At 44.1% G+C, this 22,116-nt stretch overlaps 1 long non-coding RNA gene across 4 annotated transcripts in view; it reads left to right on the forward strand.

The window, feature by feature from the left end:
• The first annotated feature begins 12,644 nt into the window (after positions 1-12,644).
• Positions 12,645-22,116, forward strand: part of LOC147026408 (uncharacterized) — a 77,191-nt gene continuing 67,719 nt past the window's right edge. For 2 of the 4 annotated variants that reach the window (XR_015058322.1, XR_015058321.1), the window contains exon 1: positions 12,645-12,969. This is a non-coding gene — a long non-coding RNA (uncharacterized LOC147026408). The remainder of the gene's footprint in view (positions 12,970-22,116) is intronic. The other 2 variants (XR_015058320.1, XR_015058323.1) reach the window with 2 other exon arrangements.

Genomic DNA, 22,116 nt, shown 5'->3' on the forward strand with positions numbered 1-22,116 from the left:
ACAACATCAAGTGGTCCCGCATGGAGTTTCACAAAGAGAGCGAGACTCGGAAAGACCTTCATACAGAAGAGAATATCACAGAGAGTGTGAGACTCAGAAATAGTTCCACATGGAAGAAAGCTCCAAAAAGGTCAACATCGGTGAAATTTCTAAAATTGTCAATTTGCACCTGATTTCATTGAAATTTTATGATGATTTGCACATTTGGTCAATAAATTCAACTACCCATTATTTTTGAGGTGAACATAGGCCAAAGGTGAGCAACTTGGGTGTAATTTCTAAAATCCTCAATTTTCATCAGATGACTTGAAATTTCAACAGGATTTGCATATCAGGTCACTGAATTCAACTGCCAACTACTTTTTAGGTCAACATAGACCGAAGCTCAACAACTTGGGTGCAATTTCTGAAACCCTCAATTTTCATCAGATTGACTTGAAATTTTAACAGGATTTGCAGATCAAGACAATTGATTCATCCACCAGTTATTTTTTAAGGTCAAATGGTCACCATAGGCCTAATTTCTAAAATTGAGAGATGGGACCAAAAAGTATATATATATATATATATATATATATATATATATATATATATATATATATATATATATATATATATATATATATATATATATATCATCATGATATCTCAAAAAGTCATGGAGGAGTTATGACAAAACTAGGTGGATGTGTTTGTTAGGTGACAAGAACAAGCCGATTCGATTTTGGTTCACATACAGCCCATCAGTGGGATACAAAATGTAAACTGTTCAGCCTGGCAGCGGTATGCACTGTTCCGAGTACCATTCTACTTTGTTCTGTTTTGCCAAATCTCGCTTTATGAGTGGTTTTTCATTTGTTTGTCTGTCTGTCTATGAGCAGGATATCTCAAAAAGGTATGGACAGATTCGGATGAAACTTAGTGGACAGGTTGGGTGTCTGCCAAGGATGAATTGATTTGATTGTGTTGAAGATCCGGTTAAGAGAAAGGATTTCAATTTTTTTTTATCTCCATCACTGAAGGTGGATGGAGGTTTCCTTTTCACCCGTCTGTCTTCGTTTGTTTGTCTGTGAGGAAAACGTTCTGAAGAGGTTGTGTGTGTGACGAGGATGAATTGATAAGATTTTAGTGAAGACCTCGATGTAGGTACGAGAATTTTTAAAGCAATTCTTCACCATTGAGTGATAGAGCCAAAAACGATATTTAGCATGATAATTCAAAAAGTTGTGGATGGATTATGACAAAACATGGTGGATTATTTTGTTAGATGACAAGAACAAGTCGATTTAATTTTGGTTTAGGTCCAGATGCAGATCTGATCTATCAGTGAGATACAAAACAAACTGTTCAGCCTGGCCAAGGTATGCACTCTACCTTGTGCCGTTCGAGTTGTCATAATGTGTTATCAGAGGAAATATTCGACTCGTGGGAGATCCCCAAAAAATAAATTAAAGTAATTTAGGAAAACGACCTCGTTCTCATGCGTCATGCTGTATGAAGATTTGTAAATGGTATTATTGACCAATGTAAGTGTAAATGTGGATGGAATGAAAAGACAACGGTGGTGGGAATATGCTAACCGCCGTGAGAAGTAAAAACATAGAATAACGCCTTCCAATGTTCCACCTGTCTGACGATGTAGAGCAACACTAGCCTTTATAAGAAAGTCTCGTTCTGCATTCCTCGACGTGTAAATGTGGCGTGGAGCGTCTTTGGCACAAACGATTCCGCCTGGAGTAAACGTTGGCAAATAAATAATGCACATCAGCGTCAACAGGGAATGTTTCAAACCGTTTTTTGTTTTTTTTATCTCTTGGGTTTAAAGGAGATATGTGCAACTGCCTTTAATAGTCACACATCGTAACGATTTAGTGGAGAATTTGATTATAATTACAATGTGTGTTGAAATAATTTGTAGTGTAATGTGTTTCCCTTTCCTGCCACGAGTTCGGCCTGTAGAACACATGGACAAAATGTTGCTATTTGGTCACTACCAGAGCCAAGAAGTTCATCAGTTTCACATTGAGCAAAGGGAAAACGCATTGAATATCGTTACGAAGATTAAAGTTTTGTTGGGTTTGTTGTGGATGCTTGTGGGTATTATCAAATCTGGGTCTATCATGCCTGCCATTACCAATTTACATGAATACATTGTTACTGTATGTTGACAAGTAGTGTAGGGTGTTCCAAAAAAATGAAAGTTGGATTTTTGCTGCTCTCTGATTTTGCCTTTGTTCCAATTCCCCATAAGAACTTATAGGTCAAAAATGAACAAAATTCCATGATATTTAGGGGTTCCTCAAGTTGGCACAATTTGGGTTCATATTTACAAAGTACACATAATTTGTACAATATAATATACTATTCCAATGAAACTATCAATCAACCATATTAATTGTGAAGTGTACTGCGTTGTGCACATTCGACGGAAAGTTGTCAGTTACAGTTTGGCAAATTTCAACAATATTGTGCCAACTTGAGGAACCCCTAAACTTCCTTCAATCTGCTTTATATTTGGTGTGTATGTTTCGACTGTCAAATGGAACAAAGGCAGACCCAGGGAGCATGAATATTCATACTTTTATTTTTTACCCCCTATTATGAAGCACCCTAAAGTAGTAGTATAAGCCACAATACAGCTTTATTGCTGAGACATCATCACCAAGCAGATAGGCAGTTACATGATGTCACATCCGGTAATCACCCTAACCCGGAAGGGAATCCCACAACTCCCCTTCCCCTTTCAATGTTGGGGGATACAACATGTTTGTGTCATACAACATACTCCGTCAAATAGTGATGATGAGTTTGTGCATATGTGTATACATATAATCATGCAAACACTAAACAAGAATAATTAGAACTGGGAAAAGAGTTTAGGTTTAGGACTCACACGTCGTAGGGACACGGTGCTCGACATAGGCGTGTGCTACAACGCGGATGTGGCTGCTCATTTCCAGTAGAATGTCCAGAGGGTGAGTCAAACCTGACCCTCATAGATGGGGGACTGTGGGGTCGATCCTTCTCAATGGTAGGTGGCTCCTTGTTGCCAGTAGGTAGCTGCTTGTTGCCGGCGGGTGGCGCCTCAGGAACAAGGCGTTGATAATACAGATGGAGATAACTGCGGTTTCTCCAGGAGACCTGACCTGATGGCAATTTAACGTGGTAGTGAGAACGCCGTCTGATACCAACGATAATACTGGACTTGTTCAAGGATTACAAGGATTACAAGGAATTTTTTGCACAGGAGGAGGCCATTCGGATCATCATGCCTGCGCCACACCAATACCAGATTTAATAAATCCGTCAATACCCCTTCCCTTCATGTGCAGCCTTTTGGCTGCTGCACTGGTACTCATTTCACCAACCTCGGAAGGATGACAGGCTGAGTCAACCCCCTGGTGTTAATTCATTAGCCAATGAGACTTGAACTCAGGACCATAGGATCCCAAGCCACCACCCTAACTGCTAAGCCAACAACACCAGGTTTCACACTTTATCCTCAACCTGAATTGACATGTCCGTGCCAATTGCAAATGATTTCAATGCCTTTGCAGTCTTGTTATAATACGCGGTTTTTTGCATGCAGTGTGGCGGCTTTCGCGTTGCACTAGTCCGTGGCCATCTGCCACTCGGCAGTAAATGCGCCGTGATGTCTGGGCACATGTAGGGTGGCCAAACACAACCCGAGCCAGGGAGTGGCCCATGTCCCGAGGAGTGTTGCCCCATTCCAGCAGTCCTCTGCAAAAGTCATGATCGTCGAGTACGCCATTGTACAACGTTTTAGCATCCAAGATTTTCATCACCGTGACGGCAGCCTCAGTGTGGCCATTACAGCATGGCAAATGTGGCATGGGCAGGTCATGGTGGACTCCCCACCACCACAGAAATTTTGGGAACTCATACGAGGCAAACTGGGGACCCCTGTCAGAGGAGAAACAAACAGGGACCCCAAGATCCATAAAGAAGAATGGCATATCCCTGATGAGATCCCGTGATGTCGCAGTATGCACAAAGAAATGCAGACATGGCCAACCGGACAAACGCTCAACATGGACCAAGTACAACTTTCTGGCATGTAAGAATAGATAAGTAGATGTGTTCTCGAACACATGTTTGGGAGGAGGGTTGCACATGAGCGGCTCTTTCTGCTGGCTGGCCACATGCTCTTGACAGACACCGCATGAGAACATTATGCTGGCAATATCATTATTGATATGAGGCCAAAACAAGGTTGGTCGAGTTTGAAGCTTCGTCCGCTTCAGTCTTTGGTGCGAGGTGTGAAGTTGGTTGAGCACACCCGAGCATGCTGCCCGTGGTGTCACATTTTCTATTGCATCCAAAATCGAGGTATTGAAGATAGGCACCAATGGCCTGTGATCAATCACGAGATCGAAGGTCGGCTGACTGAGGAGATACTGTCTGTATTTTTTTTTGTATACTTTGTCGAGGCTCGTATAAGAGCCAACACAGAACATCTCAAAAAGGGAGTAGGACAATAGAGGGGGTGATCGAAGGAAGCACAATAATAGTAGGGAACATGGACATCAGGAGATCTGTGGAAGAGAGAGGGATGGGGCGAGGTACACGCGAGAAAAAAAGATGGACACTACAGGGACGTTCAGGAAGGAAAACCAGGAAGTTGAAGGAAGTGGGCTTGGGGTGGATTAACGGTGGTAGAAAAGATCGTAGTTTTGGATATGGGAAGATACGAGATGGTCGTGAAAAACTGGTTGAAAGACCTGGATGGAAGATTGGGATTGAAGGGAGTGTGGAAGTTTGTTGCAGAGGTGTGCAAAGAGAGGAATGAAAGAATGAAGGTGAGCAGTGATTGTTGATTTTGGCAGTCTCACCAGAAGGGGTTGCTGGCAGACCTTGAACGCCCTGCAGAAATATTCGGGGGACGAAGTACAGACAGAGCAGGGAGTGCAAGGCTGGAGAGGAGACAGTAGAAGACAGCAAGACCACCGACCTACCTGCGGTGAGAGAATGAATGACCTAAAGACTCAGCTTCGTCGCGGGAGATACCATTGATCCTAAATGCCTGGGTTTCCACAGCATGAAGCCAAGCTAGTTGTGAGACAGGAGCACCAGCCCAGAGGGGAGATCAGTACTTCATCAAGCTGAGAATGAAAGCTTTGTATGTGGTTAAGAGCTCAGGTGTGCCAAGGATGCCCAATCGGCTGCCTTTGGAGGCCAGCTTGGAAATGTGGCTTTCCCACGAAAGGTCATAGCAGATAATGAGACCCAAATGCTTGAGTGACAGATCTTCTTCAAGAGGATTGTTGGGAAAGTCGATTGGGGGAGGGGTGAGAGGCAGTGAGTGTGAGATTTGTCTGGCTTGAAAGACATGTTCCAAGTGTTTGACCAGCTTGTGATTTTATCCAGTTCTGCAGCAAATGAAGAGGCGACTGCCTGCCGAACTGATGGATGAGAGACGGTATGGCAGAGGGTGGATTCATCAGCAAAAAGATAAAGAGGATTTTCCAGAGAGTCGGAGAGATCATTGATGAAGACTAGAAAAAGCAAAGGGCACAGAACGCTCCCTTGAGGAACTCCAACCTGGAAGGAAGTGGAGATGAGAGAATTCCATTAGGAGCCATGCATTCACTACGACAGGAGAGGAAGTCCACGAGCAATGAGGAGAGATTACCTTGGATACCATAAGGAGAGAGTTTGGTGAGCAGGGTAGGGTGCCAGACCATGTAAAAAGCACGCAATATGTCGAAAGAGATGGTTCTGATCTCATGTCTGGCATTGAGGACCTCCATCCATTATTGGGAAAGCAGAAGCAGCATGTCCAGGGTAGAGTGACCTGATCTGAGCACAAATTGATGATCGGAAATCAAACCATTGGAGAAGAGGAATGATATAATGTCAGAAGCAATGGTTGGATTCCATGACCGTGCTGACGATCGGGAGCCGGCTGATTGGTATGTAGTTGCAAGGATCTGTTTTTGCACCTATGCAGAGCGGTCATGTTTGCTGATTTCCAGGTAGATGGTAGATGACTTTGAGCAAATGACAGGGTGAATATAAGAGAGAGAGGGTGTGCAACAGGTGCAGAGCAGGTTCTTCGGACACGTGGGCTGATGCCATCTGGTCCAGTTGCAGAATCAGAGTTGAGGTTTCACAGCAAACTATCCATCTTGTCTGGGGAAAATGACACAGAATCCAAGAGCAGCTGGGTGCAACTGGGTAAGGTGGGTACAGAAAGCGATAGGTTTGGGACACAAAATTTAGAAGCAAGCACAGAGTTGAGGCATTCAGCCTTTTCACGGGCAGTGTCAGCTTTGCAGCCACTTGAGGTAAGGGAGGGGATGGAGGGGAAACATACACCAGAAACAGACTTAACCAGGCACAACAAATCCCACCCATTTTAGGCATAAAGTTATTTTGGGGATCACATTTAAATTTGATACATCCTTAACCTGAATGTTGATTATAAGTAATAGAATAAGGAATATTTTAGTTTTAGATTGAAGTCAATTAAACCATTTTTGACGAAGTTATGAGCGAAAAACGATTTTGATCTTTTCGTGACCTTGACCTTTGATCCAATTGGACCCAAATGTTAATGGGGTCGTCCAAGGTTCATTGCCCACATGTGGATTAAATTTGAGAGTGTTTGCTAAAGCCGTTTTGCCGTAAAGTTGCTAACGGACGGACAGACAAACAAAGAAACAGACAAACTAACCGGACGATTACAATATTCCATACCGCCACCCTGTAATGCCTGAACCACGAGGACATAGCTGGCCCAATACATTTTTGAGATATTGTGCTATATATGTCGTTTTTGAGCCCCATCTCTCAATGGTGAAGAATCACTGAACAAAATTCTAGTCGTCAGATCCGGATTCGGATATTCATCAAAATCGAATCAATTTGTGGAGGCCACACCCAACCTATCCACCAAGTTTCATCCGAATCCGTCCACAACTCTTTGAGATATCGTGCTATATATCATTTTCGCCCTCTATCTCTCAATGGTGAAGAATCACTTTAAAAATTCAAATAGTCGGATCCAGATCCGGATCTTCACTAAAATCTAATCAGTTCGCCATTGTCACACGATGAACCTGTCCACAAAATTTCGTCTGGATCCGTCCACAACTTTTTTGAGATATTGTGCACACAAACAAACAGACAAACAAGCAGTCATAGACTGGTACTTACGAAATCGTCAACTTGACCTCTGACCTTGTCTAATAAAAGCTGTCTTCAGAGAAGGTAGCGACGCAAACCAGAAGTTTCTACGATGATTCTGTACCAAACCATCAAAAATCAAATGTTTGACCTCACTGTGACCTTGACCTTTGAGCGATTTTGACCAAAATCTAATCAGCGCTAGCCATCACCCTCCTGATTCACGTGGTGTAATTTGACATTGGTAGGTTCTTCCGTTCTCGAGTTATCGTGTCTACAAACAAACACACACACACACAAACACACAAACAGAGGACGGAAGTCATCAATATACTTACAAAATCTAAAGATTTCGTAAGTAACAATCAGATAGAAAGGGTGAAAACATAATCTCCTTCACCTTCAGTGGTGGAGGTAACAAGAGGTGGGAACAGAGGGGAAGTCCTAGCTCATGGTACTCCTGGGGGTGTGATGGGGTGAGATGGGGACAGAGCTTGGAGAGTGAGGAAGAGAGTTTTTTTATAAAGTGAGAAACTCCGCCGCCAGGACGAGGCTCAGGTCTATCATCCCAGAGGGAGGAAGTAACCAGGGAGGGGGTATGAAGGAGTTTGAGACGTCTTGAAGGAGGAATGTTTCTGTTGGGCAGATTATGTCTGGTTTGTCAGTGGCAACCTGTATAGAAAGATCTGTCAGGTTAGAGTGAAAGCCTGGGATGTTTCAGGTCCACACCCTTAAGGGAGAGGGAGGGGAGGAGGCTTTGCATACAGGAGAGGGGAGGGGATGGGGATAAAGAGGGTAAGATGAGGGAGTCGAGAGGGAGGTAGGGAGTGCTGTAGACTGTGCAGGAAATTGTAATCTCAGAGCTTGGGGAGAGGGTCGGATGGGGAGGACGACAAAGGGGTAGGTGGTGAAGGGATGAGTAGCAGTGAGGAGTAATAAGAGAGGGGGGAAATGGAAATGGGAGATTGGAGGAGGTGGAGGAATGAGCTGGAAGAGAGAGGGTGGGGAGGAGGAGGCAACTTTGTGGATGTAAAGGGGTGCAGCTTTGAGAAGGGGGAGTGAGGGGGAGATTTGAACGGGAGGATGAGGGGAGAATTGAGAAAGAAAGGTGTGGGGGAGCTTTCGAGAAAGGTGAGGGGAAGAGAGAGAAGTTTGCTTTGAAGAAGGAGAAGGTGGTTGATTTGCAAGGGAGGGGTGAGAGGGAATCTTTGAGGGAGAGGGGAGACGATGAGAGTAGGCATGGCCAAGGAGGTGGAGGGAGAATGGAGGAGTGGGGAGAGGGGAAGGATGAGACTGGGTAGAGATAGGTATTGTGGCGAGATGTGTGACAGCAAATAGTAAATAGATAAATAAATAGTAAATAGACATCATGGACAGGCAGATGGATAACAAGATGGACGTCATGATACACACTGGGACAGGTCATGGTATGTGATGTCACCTCCGGTAATCACTCTTACCTGGAAGGTAACCCAGAATGGTAAGGTAACCCACAAACATCTTGTGGGAAATCCATTTTCTCCAAATTCATTTTCTGTGTGTGTACGTGTACGTGCACGTGTGCGTGTCCCGCTCTCTGTGGTAATAAACCTTTTGTTCAGAAAAACTTGAATGTGGTAATTCAGGATATGGGACTTACCTTTAAGCGAGAGTGAATTGGCTTTAAAAATCTGGTAATGGGCGATTGGAAAACAAAATTTTGATCGCACTTTTGAAAGAGTTGATTCGACACAGGATCACGGATTGTTTCACCCCAATATGCGCTCGTTCAAAAAAATTACGTAACGCTATTTTTATGGAGGTGTGTATGGGCTTGATTAAACTTTACCAATAATTTTTATTCAACATGTGATGAGATTTTTCGGGGTCCCTCATCGTGAGTAACACTTGACCCAAACAAAGCTAATGGAAAGCTGATGCAACAAACCCAGGCAGTGTATAATCAGCAGAGGCCTACAAGCCTAATGTGTTAGGCCCACCAGAAAACCAAGATGGCGGCCATATATTTTTGTCTTGGTGCTATGGTGGGTGAAGTCAAGTGACGGATGTGGGTGTGGTCCAGCCGCTGTTCGACCAATGGGTGCACATTTCAAAAATCGACCCACACCAACAGCAACAATCCAAAGCTCTTGAAGACATGCGACATGTTGCAGGTAACGAAATGGATGGAGGGAAATGTAGCAACCTCCATCCATTGCCACAAATAGCTTGCCTATTATCATTCATTTGATAACTCTCAAACCTCTCTCCCTCCTCCAAATCTTGGTGGCATCTAATCAAATCTGTTTCTGGTGGATGTTCCCCCTCCACCCCCTCCTTTACCTCAAATGGCCGCACTTGATACCACACATGAAAAGGAGGAATGCCTAAACTCAGTGTTTGCATCTAAATCTTGTGTTCGAAACCCATTGCTTTCTGTCCCCACCTCACCCAGTCGCACTCAACTGTCCCTGGACTCTGTGTCCTTTTCTTCTGACAAAGTGGAGAGCATGCTGTGAAACCTTGACTCAAATTCTGCAACCGGTCTAGACAGCATCAGCCCACGAGTCCTAAAAACCTGCTCCTCTGCTCTTGCTCACCCTCTCTCTACTCTATTCACCCTCTCATTTGCTCAAGGTCATCTGCCATTTGCTTGAAAATCAGCAAACATTACTGCCCTGCATAAAAAAGGTGCAAAAACAGATCCTGTAACTCCAGACCAATCAGTCTTCTCCCAATCATCAGCAAGATTATGGAATCCATCATCGCTTCAGACATTAAATCCTTCCTCTTCTCCAATGGCTTGATTTCCGATCATCAGTTTGGTTTCAAAGCAGGTCACTCTACCTTGGATATTCTGATTCTGCTCTCCAAACAATGGATGGAGGTACTGTACTCAATGACAGACGTGAAATCAGAGCCACATTCCTAGACATATCACATGCTTTTGATACAGTCTGGCACCCTGCCCTGCTCACCATAGTCTCTTTCTATGGTATCCAAAGCCATCTCCACTGATGGCTCGCAGACTTCCTCTCCTCTCGCAGCCAACGTGTGGCCCTAAATGGAGTTCTTTCATCCCCTCTTCCTGTCTAGGCTGGAGTTCCTCAAGGCAGTGTTCTGGGCACTGTTTTTTTTCTGGTTTTCATCAATGATCTCTCCGACTCTGGAAAATCCTCTTTATCTGTTTGCTGATGACTTTACCCTCTGCCGTACCATCTGTCATCCCTCAGACTGGCAAGCAGCAGCTTCTTCGCTCTCTGTAGATCTGGGTAAAATCACAAACTGAGCCAACACATGGAACATACCTTTCAATCCTGACAAATCTCACTCTCTCACTATGTTTTTCCGAAAGGACCATTTGGAACCCCCCCCCCCCATCTACTTTCTCGACAATCTGCTGGAAGAAGTACTTTCATTCAAGCTTCTGGGTCTCACTATCTGCCATGATCTTTCCTGGGAAAGCTACATTTCAAACCTGGCCTCCAAAGCCAGTCGCCGACTTGGAATCTTCCATCATGCAAAGTCCTTCCTCGGCCCACCTGAGCTCCTGACAACATACAAAGCTTTCATCCGCAGCCTGATGGAGTACTGCTCTCCCCTCTGGGCTGGTGTTCCTGCCTATCACCATTCTCTGCTTCACGCTGTGGAAACCAAGGTATTTAGGATCATTGGTATCTCCTGCGGTGAGGCTGAGTCTTTGGGCCTCTCACTATCTCACTGCAGGCAGGTCGGTGGTCTTTCTGTCTTCTACCGTCTTCCCTCCGGTCTCGCCCCCCCCTCCTCCCCCTGCTCTGGATGCGATATGTCCCTTCCTTATTTCCGCAGGGCGCTTAAGGTCCGCCAGCAACCCCCTTCTGGTAAAACTACCAAAATCACGAATCACTGCTCACCTTCAGTCTTTTATTCCTCTTTTTCACCACCTTTGGAACAAACTCCCTTACTCTCTTCAATCCCGTTCTTCCCTCCAGACCTTCAAAACAGCCATTCACCACCACCTCTTATCATCCCCCATCCAACACCTCGATCTTTTCTACCCCGTTAATACACCCCAAACCCACCTCTTTCAAATTCCCTGCTTTCCTTCCTGAAAGTCCTTGTAATGTCCATCTTGCATACCCCATGTTCCCCACCCCATCCCTCTCCCTTCCACAGAACTCTTAATGTCTCTGTTCCCCACTGTTTTGTCCTTCCCTCTCCCAACACGCTTGTCTCATGCCCCTCTTGTGTGCATTGTGTGTTAGCTCTCATACGAGCCTCGACAATGTATACTAAAAAAAACAAAGAAGCTGCCTCTGGCCTAAAAATTGAGTCCACGGTGAAGGCTCATGTTTGTGGTTCTGGGGCAGGTAGGCCTAGTGCAGTTAAACGTGGACTCCACTGTCGAGGCTCACAGTTGCGGTGCAGGTCTGGTTAAAGATGCAGATGGAGTTCATTATCCAGGCTCGTTGTTGCGGTGCAGTTATGGTTAAAGATGGAGTCCACATAGTCCAAGTTCACAGTTGTGGTGCAGGTCTGGTTAAAGATGAAGTGCATAGTCCAAGTTCACAGTTGTGGTGCAGGTCTGATTGAGATGAAGTCCATCGTCAAAATTCACAGTTGTCGTGCATGTCTGGTTAAAGATGGAGTCCATAATCCAAGCTCATGGTTCTGGTGCATGTCTGGTTAAAGATGTAGTCCATAATCCAAGCTCATGGTTATGGTGCATGTCTGGTTAAAGACGGAGTCCAAGGTCCAAGTTCACAGTTGTGGTGCATGTCTGATTAAAGATGGAGTCCATAATCCAAGCTCATGATTGTGGAGCATGTCTGGTTAAAGATGGAGTCCATAGTCCAAGTTCAAGGTCGTAGTGCAGGTCTGGTTGAAGATGGAGTCAATGGTCCAAGTTCACGGTTATGGTTGCACAACTTGCACATCATAAAGGGTACTGTACAGAGTTGTGGGAATATGATGGTTATTCAACGCCACTTTTGATGCCATTAAAACGTTGCAAAACGCTGAAAGACATTTGTCTTTTCTCAGGTATTTGTATAACGTGTTGTCCAGCCGAGAGTGGTGACAAAGAGTGATATATATGTGAAGTGAATGAGACAACGAGGCCTCAAAGAGAGTTTGCTGGTAAAATGTAAGGAACGCTCGAACCCTGCGGGGAGTCGTCCGTGTTTGTCATTGCTGTACTTGTCTGTTACTCCGTTCAAATTCTCGTGATGCAGTTTGTGCTCTCGAAGTGTTTGAATAAGATCTTCCCGAAGGTGTGCAAACTGTGCGTGACGGCACAGTTAATGTGCTCACGTCATACCGTTTTATAACTGGTTTACAGTGAGTCGTGTCAGCCGTAACCACTTGTGGAGTGCTTGCTGTTTGAGGTGAAATTGATGGTTCAAGGAGAACACAACGAGTTACTTGTGAGTGAGCATGAAGGAGGCTGTCGAGCACGAACAGCGAAGGACTTCGTGTTCACAATGATAATAATACGTTGTATCGCACGGTGTGCAGGAGCTGTTCGTACGTTTCTTCCACAAATCATATAAATGCCTACAATGGGAATAAATCGTTTAATCCATGTATGTCTCCCCGTAAAACGAACTGCCACGACCTGGTCAATAAAATAAACACATCCTTCACTTTTATCTGTTTTTCCCCTGGAAACTCGAGCCATTTCAATACCACCACAAACTGTTACGCCCAATTGGCGAGTTCTACTGTGACAGAAATTCGGGTCATGGGTGAAGGCCGCCCAATAAAGGTTTACTGTCCAAAAGCCAAGCGAAGGCAACTTTATCTAACGAACCCAGTGCACGATGTACCCAACGAAAAACAGAAGAGCCAGCCAGGGTAAAGGTGATGTAATTGTGGTGATAATTCCTTTCAATGTGCTGGTTGATGATGATGGTGTTTACACCATATGATGATGGTGTTTAAACCAGGTGATGGTGTTTAAACCAGATGATGATCGTGTTCACATCAGATTATAATGGTGTTTAAACCAGATGATGATGGTGTTTAAACCAGGTGATGATGGTGTTTACACCAGATGATGATGGTGTTAACACCAGATGATGGTGTTTAAACCAGGTGATGATGGTGTTTAAACCAGGTGATGATGGTGTTTAAACCAGGTGATGATGGTGTTTACACCAGATGATGATGGTGTTAACACCAGATGATGGTGTTTAAACCAGGTGATGATGGTGTTTAAACCAGGTGATGATGGTGTTTAAACCAGGTGATGATGGTGTTTAAACCAGATGATGATGGAGTTTATACCAGATGATGATGGTGTTTAAACCAGGTGATGATGGTGTTTAAACCAGGTGATGATGGTGTTTACACCAGATGATGATGGTGTTAACACCAGATGATGGTGTTTAAACCAGGTGATGATGGTGTTTAAACCAGGTGATGATGGTGTTTAAACCAGGTGATGATGGTGTTTAAACCAGATGATGATGGAGTTTATACCAGATGATGATGGTGTTTAAACCAGGTAATGATGGTGTTTAACCCAGATGATGTTGTTTAAACCAGACGATGGTGTTAAAACCAGATGATGGTGTTTTAACCAGGTGATGATGGTGTTTAAACCAGATGATGATCATGTTTATACCAGATGATGATGCTGTTCAAAGCAGATGATAATGGTGTTTAAACCAGATGATGATGGTGTTTATACCAGATGATGATGGTGTTTAAACCAGTTGATGATGGTGTTTATACCAGATGATGATGGTGTTTAAACCAGATGATAATGGTGTTTATACCAGATGATGATGGTGTTTAAACCAGGTGATGATGGTGTTTGCACCAGATGATGATGGTGTTAACACCAGATAATGGTGTTTAAACCAGGTGATGATGGTGTTTAAACCAGGTGATGATGGTGTTTAAACCAGGTGATGATGGTGTTTAAACCAGATGATGATGGAGTTTATACCAGATGATGATGGTGTTTAAACCAGGTGATGATGGTGTTTAAACCAGGTGATGATGGTGTTTACACCAGATGATGATGGTGTTAACACCAGATGATGGTGTTTAAACCAGGTGATGATGGTGTTTAAACCAGGTGATGATGGTGTTTAAACCAGGTGATGATGGTGTTTAAACCAGATGATGATGGAGTTTATACCAGATGATGATGGTGTTTAAACCAGGTAATGATGGTGTTTAACCCAGATGATGTTGTTTAAACCAGACGATGGTGTTAAAACCAGATTATGGTGTTTAAACCAGGTGATGATGGTGTTTAAACCAGTTGATGATTATGTTTATACCAGATGATGATGCTGTTCAAAGCAGATGATAATGGTGTTTAAACCAGATGATAATGGTGTTTAAACCAGATGATGATGGTGTTTATACCAGATGATGATGGTGTTTAAACCAGTTGATGATGGTGTTTATACCAGATGATGATGGTGTTTAAACCAGATGATAATGGTGTTTATACCAGATGATGATGGTGTTTAAACCAGTTGATGATGGTGTTTACACCAGATGATGATGGTGTGAACACCAGATGATGGTGATGGTGTTTAAACGAGGTTATGATGGTGTTTACACCAGATGATGATGGTGTTTAAACCAGGTGATGATGATGTTTAAACCAAGTGATGATGTTTTACAGTTCGAGCAGAGGGTGGTGGGCTCTTAGTATAAACCTGTACTAACCTGTTCCATGGTCGGGTTGTCGGTGACTAAACCGTCTCCCCCACCAACTTTCTTGGTGAGGAGGGTTTATGATATGGGCATCCGGCAAGATGAAGATCAAAACCTGTAAAGGGTGGAGGAGCTCCTTGTGAGCCAGCAGCCATCCATATCTCGTGCCCAACTGTGTCTGCTGACGTCCTCCTGCAATTGGGTTACTTTTTAGTACAAAAACACCATCATCTGGTTTAAACAACATCATCATCTGGTATAAACACCATCATCATTACCACCATAAAACCCTTCAAACTGCAAAACCTTCCAAAAGCATTAAAAAATATAAATCTGAAAACCCACTCTGTGGGAGTACCTCCTGTGCAGCTGTCCTTCGCAGGGCAGCTCACTGGATGACGAGATTGTGGCAAAGACTTCAGGACCCCCAATCTTTGATGATTGGAGGCTAACCACGGGGTAACATTCCCGGGTCAGATTGTGGGAGAGTGTGTTGGGGTGGTGCTGAGGTGTCAACCACCAGACGACGGTCTCCTTTGATTAACCTCAGGCGGTCCCTTTGGGTGGGTGCCTGGATGATCACCTGCCTCTGTTATCATCTGAGCTCAAGCATTTGGACATCGGTATTGCAGCACTCTCTGAGGTTCGGAGATCGGATTGCGGCAAGGTCATGGCGGGTGGTTACACCTACTATTGGTCTGGTCACTCTGATGGTTACCATGCCCAAGGAGTTGCCATAGCTGTGTCCAATAAGCTGACTCCAATGATAATTGAGGTAACACCGGTCAACGAGCGTATTATGAGGCTAATGATTCATCACTCCTTGGGTGTCATTTCCCTGGTCTCTGTATATGCTCTGACTGAGGCGAGTGATCTCACTGTGAAGGATGCACTCTATGCCACACTCAAGTCTGCGGTTGATCAGTGCCCAGGGCGAGATACTCTTCTAGACTTGGAGGATTTCAATGCATCGACTGGAACTGATAGGGATGGTTATGAGACGTGTGTTGGACTCCATGGGTCTGGAACTGTGAAGCTCAATAGCAATAAGTTCCTTGCTTTGCAAGAAGTTATGGAATTAGCGTGGCTGGTTCATGGTTTCAGCACCCACAAGCTCATCGCTGGACTTGGTATTCCAACACTGGTGGTGTGGAAAAGGAGATTGACCACATGCTCGTTGATGGTTGCTGGAGGATGACCCAGAACTGCAGGGTGATGGTGTTTATACTGAGTGCATTATAGTATACTTATACTATAATGATGGTGTTATACTATTTGAACTCAGTGCTCAGTTCCTCAATACTGACAACAAGCTTGTTGTAGAAACTCTAAAGCTACACCTTAAATCCAGGAGAATGTTACCATCTCAGCCTCGGCTGGATGTTGGCTGGCTCAAGGATAAGAGGGTTGCTGAGGAATTTGCAAACAGGCTGAGTGTAGATTTGGGGGGTCTGGGTGCTTTGGGGGGGTCCTGAAGAGTTGTGGAGTGCCTTCAAGACCACCGTCCTTAATGTTGCAGGTCGATGTCTTGGAACTCACCAGAGGGCAAAGAATAATTTTGTCTCTCAAGGGACACTGGATACCATTGCCCAGAGTCGTGCGGCCAGGCGGAATGACAGAGCTGAGCTGTTCAGGGAGCTGAGGCGTAAAACTGGACATGCACTAAGGGTGGACAAGGAGACCTATGTGCAAGGAATCTGTGAGGGGGTAGAGCATCACCTGTGGTCAAGTGATTCTCATCCTGCTTACAGGAGAATTTGCGCTTTGAATTCGTCCAAGCCCTTCCTTGGTGTACTGCAGTTAGAGCAGAAGGTGGTGGGCTCTTGACAGAGGAGTAGAAAGTGAAGTCCCGCTGGGCCGGTTACTTTGAGCGGATGGACCAGGCTGATCCACCAGCTTTTGAGTTGGATGTCAGCAGTGTTACAATCCCTATTGCTGACCCTCCAATCAACTGTGGTCCACCTTCGTTTGTGGAAACACAGACTGCGGTGAACCAGTGTAAATAGGGTAAAGCTCTTGGGATCTGTGGCATCCATGATGAACTTCTCAAGGCTGGTGGAAATGCTGCACTCGTGTCGTTGTGTGCAGTTATGTGCTCTGCCTGGAACACAGGCATCATCCCAACTGACTGGTGGAGGGGCCTTGTTGTCCCTCTCTGGAAAGGGAAGGGTGATTGCCAAGAATGCAACAATGACTGAGAGGTGACGCTGCTCTCAGTGCCAGGCAAGGTCTTTGCTCGGATAATTCTTGATCGGGCTTGCCACCATGTGCTTGAGCACCAGCGTCCAGAACAGTCAGGCTTCACACCAAAGAGGTCACCGATTGACCGTATCCTTGCTGTTCGGGTCCTCACCAACCACAGACGAGAGTTTTGGCAGGGGCTGCTTGCAGTTTGTGTTGATCTCTGTGACACGTTTGATTCAGTGAATCTCGATGCCCTCTGAAGGATTCTTGCTCTTCGTGGGGTGTCACCAAAACTGTGCGCTCTTATGTCTGAACTGTACTCTGGTACTGAGAGTGCTGTGAGATGTGGTGGAACCATCTCTGACTAATTTCCAGCTGTTACTGGAGTTCGTCAGGGGTGTTACTGGCCCCCACACTTTTCAGCACTTGTATAGACTGGATTATGGGGAGGATATCAGATGGATTTTCCTGCGGTGCGTTGTTTGGGAATGTCAAGATCTCTGACCTTGATTTCTCCGATGATGCAGTCATCTTTGTGGTGACTAGAGATATCCTTTTGGGGGCCCTCAAGGTGCTGAATGAGGAGTCGGAGCTGCTGGGATGACGGGTTTCCATGGTCAAAACAAAGATACAGCCTTTCAATGACATCTTGGATGCTGCTGTCCTGTCTGTGCCTGTTTGTGGCAAGGATGTTGAGGTTGTGGAGAGATTCACTTACCTTGGCAGTGATATTCACGTCTCTGCTATCTGTGAGCCTGAGGTCAACAGACGTCTGGGTCGGGTCTGGGGAGTCCTGGATTCACTGGATTATGGGATGTGGTGCTGTCTGTTCCTATGCAGGAAGAGGAAAGTCCGAGTCTGCAGGTCCTTGGTGCTTCAGCCTTGCTCTATGGATGTGAGACTTGGACTCTGACAAGGGATTTGAGATGGAGACTTAATTCCTTTGGTACCAGGTCTCTTCGGAGAATCCTTGGCTATCGCTGACTCGTGGTTGCAACAGGTTGATTTGCATCTCAAGGAGATGGGGATTGGCCAGGCATCTACCTGGGGGATGGCCAGACGGAGGCCCCTCGAGTACTGGCGGAAAGTGGACGCAGTGACGCGCTGCTCTGGCGCATGCTCCCATTCCTGACCTGACCTGACCTGCTCCTTATCAATTCCATATCCAGGCAATGCATGACATCATCGCTAGGCACCAAAGGAAGGGAGTACTCAGTTTTTACTCCGTTTGTTTGTTTGTCCCGGTGATATGTCAGCCATCCGTTGAGCTAAGAAACCAAAATTTGTGGATAAAAGTGAGGATGTGCTTTGGAAAAAACAGTTTTTTAGTTTTTGATTTATCAATTAATTGATTAATTACTTAATTACTGTCGATTTTTTAAACTTTTTTATTTACTTTCTTATCTGGGAAATATCTCAGGCATGTTTTGATCGAGGAAGCTGATATTTGGACATGATAGTGAACAAGTCATTTTGCTATAAAGGATATTTTCGATTTATTTATAAATGAATTTATCGATTAATTATTCATTTTTCAGTGAAAAGCTGTTCACATTTTGCGAGGTCACCCACGTATACCCCCCAGACCCCAATTCTTTTTTATATTTATCTTTTTTTATGGCGTGAACAAACTTTAGCACATCATGAGTGTTAAAGGTGGTGGGAAGGTTTCATCGAAATTGTGTGTGTGGTTTCAGAGAAGAAAGCAAATACATATTTTGGGGTCAACCTCCCGTAAACACCCTTAAGCCCCAATTATTTTTTGTTATTTTCGTTTTTTTGATCTCGTGAACAAACTTTAGTTCATCATGGGTGATAAAGGTGGTGGGCAAGTTTCATCGTATTTGTGTGTCCAGTTTCTGAGAAGAAAACAAATGCATATTTTGGCGGGCAATCTCTCTGCACAACCCCTGAGACCCGATGTTTTTTTTTTGTTTTTTTTATACATCATGGGTGATGAAGGTGGTCGTCAAGTTTCATTGGAATTGTGTGTGTGGTTTCGGAGAAGAAAGCAAATACTTGTACATATTTTGGAGGGCAACCCTCCTTACATCCCCTTGGACCCCAGTTTTTTTTTTTAACGGTGTGAACAAACTTTGGTACATCACAGGTGTGTGATGTAGGTTGTTGTCAAGTTTCATCAAAATTGTATGTGTAGTTTTGGAGAAGAAAGAAAATACATATTTTTGGGGAGCAACCCACCCTTACACTCCCTTTGACCTCGATTTTTAGCTCACCTAGAATGTAGGTGAGCTGGGAGCTGGTAGCTCACCTGGTAGCTAATGGGATGGCATATCAGTCCGTCTGTCCACAAATACTTGCAACTTCTCTGAAACTCCGCATACAATTTCGATGAAACTTCACCACAACGTTCATCACTGTGTATGTACCAAAGTTTGTTCATGGCTTTCAAAATAAAAATCGGGCCCTATGGGGGTTGCCCCCCAAATAGGTATTTGCTGTCTTCTCAGGAATTACACATGAAGTTCTGATGAAACTTGACCACAACCTTCAACACCCATGATGTAACAAAGTTTGATCACGATGTTTAAAAAAAAAAAATCGGGGTCCGAGGAAGTCTATGGACGGAGTTTACGTGGGGGTTGCTCCCCTAAAGAGGTATTTGCTTTTTCTCAAGAATGACACACAAATCCAATTAAACTTGACCACAACCTTTATCACCCATGATATACCAAAGATTGTTCATGATTCTGTCCCATGTTGACTTCCTCCTCAGTATAATTATTCTCCCAGGTGAGCACCCAAGGGTATTCCCCCTGTGTTTATTATTATTATTATTATTATTATTATTATTATTATTATTATTATTCTATAGTGGATAGATTATTTGACCCTTTTTTTGGTCTTTTTTTTTTTGCTCAACTATTTTTTAACATTATTTTGTTCAGCAACCACTTGTCTGATTGCCATAAAATTGTCAGTGTAGGAGCGACCCTACATGGAAAATATTTTAATGATAATTATGATGCAATAGGTCACGTGGTATGGCAGCCATCTTGGATTAAACGCAAAAAATTAAAACATTATATCTCAGAAACCGCTGTTCATAAATATTTGAAACTTGGCACATCTCATTCTACGCCCAATGGGGAATAAAGAGTTGTAAAGATGACGTCATCAGAGAAGTGGTCGACCAGCCACAAATGTTTTAATAAAAATCCTTATTTACCATTGAAATTCAGTGTGTATGTCGAGGCTGTAACATTTTTACCAATTGAGCTTTTGTCATAAAATCTTCAACAAACCTTTATTATGAATTGTGGAGAACACAAATAAAATGTAGAATATTTTTAATTGTTGTTTTTATCAAGTTTTGTTCGAATACAAAGCGGACACAGACGGGCTTTGCATTTTGAGATGGTTTCCAGTTTATTTTGTAATCACAATGCCATTCCATGGTGGAAGGGTGGTTTTAGCTGCTCTTTAGAGCTTACCATTGTGTGTTTAAAACATGGAAATTTAAACAGATTTGTTTGTAGTTAATTAGCTTAATCATCTCAGGAGGTCATGACGATTATTTGGGTGTGTTACATTCCACATCGTAACGCTCTAGTAGAACTTGATAAAAACACAACACGCACGCACGCACGCACGCACGCACACACACACACACACACACACACACACACACACACACACACACACACACACACACACCTCATCCATTTATAGTGGATAGATTTGAACACGAGAACACAAATCGCCTTGTTTGCACTTCTTAAAATCTCCAGTTTAGCAGTACTTGGGCAAGATTTTACACCGTCCCGACCAATCAAATTCGCCGCACACTTGGAGGGCGGCGCTTGGCGATGCGACCACAGAGCTAACTTCGTCCAAAATATCTGTTTGTTTTGTGCATCTTTTTCTCAAAGATCTTTCCAAAATAGTCAGTTTCTCAGAGAATAGTTGGCAGAAGGTGCAGCTCTCAACTGTTTCGTTTGACCCATTGCATGGTTACCATCATGCCTGTCATTGAAAGTTCACAAAAAAGTTGATATCGATCGTGCTCGGAAATGCAAAGGAAGAGTTCAAAAGACCCTTCCCATGTAGTTCTTCTCAAGACTGCATGGGATTAGGTGTTCTATGAGCCTGGTGTTTGCTCAGTGGTTAGGGTGGCGGCTTGGGATCTTAGGGTCCTGAGTTCAAGCCCCGTCAGCCGCTGAATGAATACAACAGGGGGTTGACTCAGCCTGTCATCCTTTCGAGGTCGGCGAAATGAGTGCCAGTTCCAGTGTGTGTACTGGTAGAGGAGCACTGCATCAGCGACACAGTCATGCTTCAAGAAATGATAGCTACCCCGGCAGCTAAGCTGCCATACGACCACCAGGTGTTCTATGAACTCTTGAGTTGTATTTGTAGTCAAGCTCAGACTGTCCCTGTTACATTCGGAGTGACATTTGGAGTCGTTGAGATGCAACTCATCAGACTGATTTTGTGCAAATGTACAATGTTGTAACAATTACATCGCTTTTACCCTGGCTGGCTCTTCTGTTTTTCGTTGGGTACATCGTGCACTGGGTTCGTTAGATAAAGTTGCCTTCGCTTGGTTTTTGGACAGTAAACCTTTATTGGGCGACCTTCACCCATGACCCGAATTTCTGTCACAGTGGAACTCGCCAATTTGGCATAACACTTTGTGGTGGTATCGAAATGGCTCGAGTTTCCAAGGGAAAAACAGATAAAAGTGAAGGATGTGTTTATTGTATTGACCAGGTTGTGGCAGTTCAGCTCATGGAACGTTTTACGGGGAGACATACATGGATTAACCGATTTATTCCCATTGTAGGAATTTATATGATTTCCATGCTTTCGATGCAGGAGTGCGGGCACAGTCAGGTAGTCGTGTCAGCAGTAGCTACCTTTTGTATGGTTTGCAAGGCGAGACGCGATTAAGGGTTTCATAATTGTGCTCAAGTTTGTGGAAGAAAGTACGAACAGCTCATGCACACCGTGCGATACAATATATTGGCGTTCCAAAAAGACCCAGACACTTTTGTTTGTAAATATATGTAGAACCACAAATGATACAAGGTTATCCTTTGTTACCTCCACCACTGAAAGTGAAGGAGGTTATGTGTTAACCCCTGTTTGTCCGTCTATTTGTTTGTCTGTCTGTGTATAAGA

This window comes from Eptatretus burgeri, chromosome 5 (assembly GCF_056783735.1).
Source record: "Eptatretus burgeri isolate ZD-2024b chromosome 5, Ebu_testis_v1, whole genome shotgun sequence".
Taxonomy (NCBI): domain Eukaryota; kingdom Metazoa; phylum Chordata; class Myxini; order Myxiniformes; family Myxinidae; genus Eptatretus; species Eptatretus burgeri.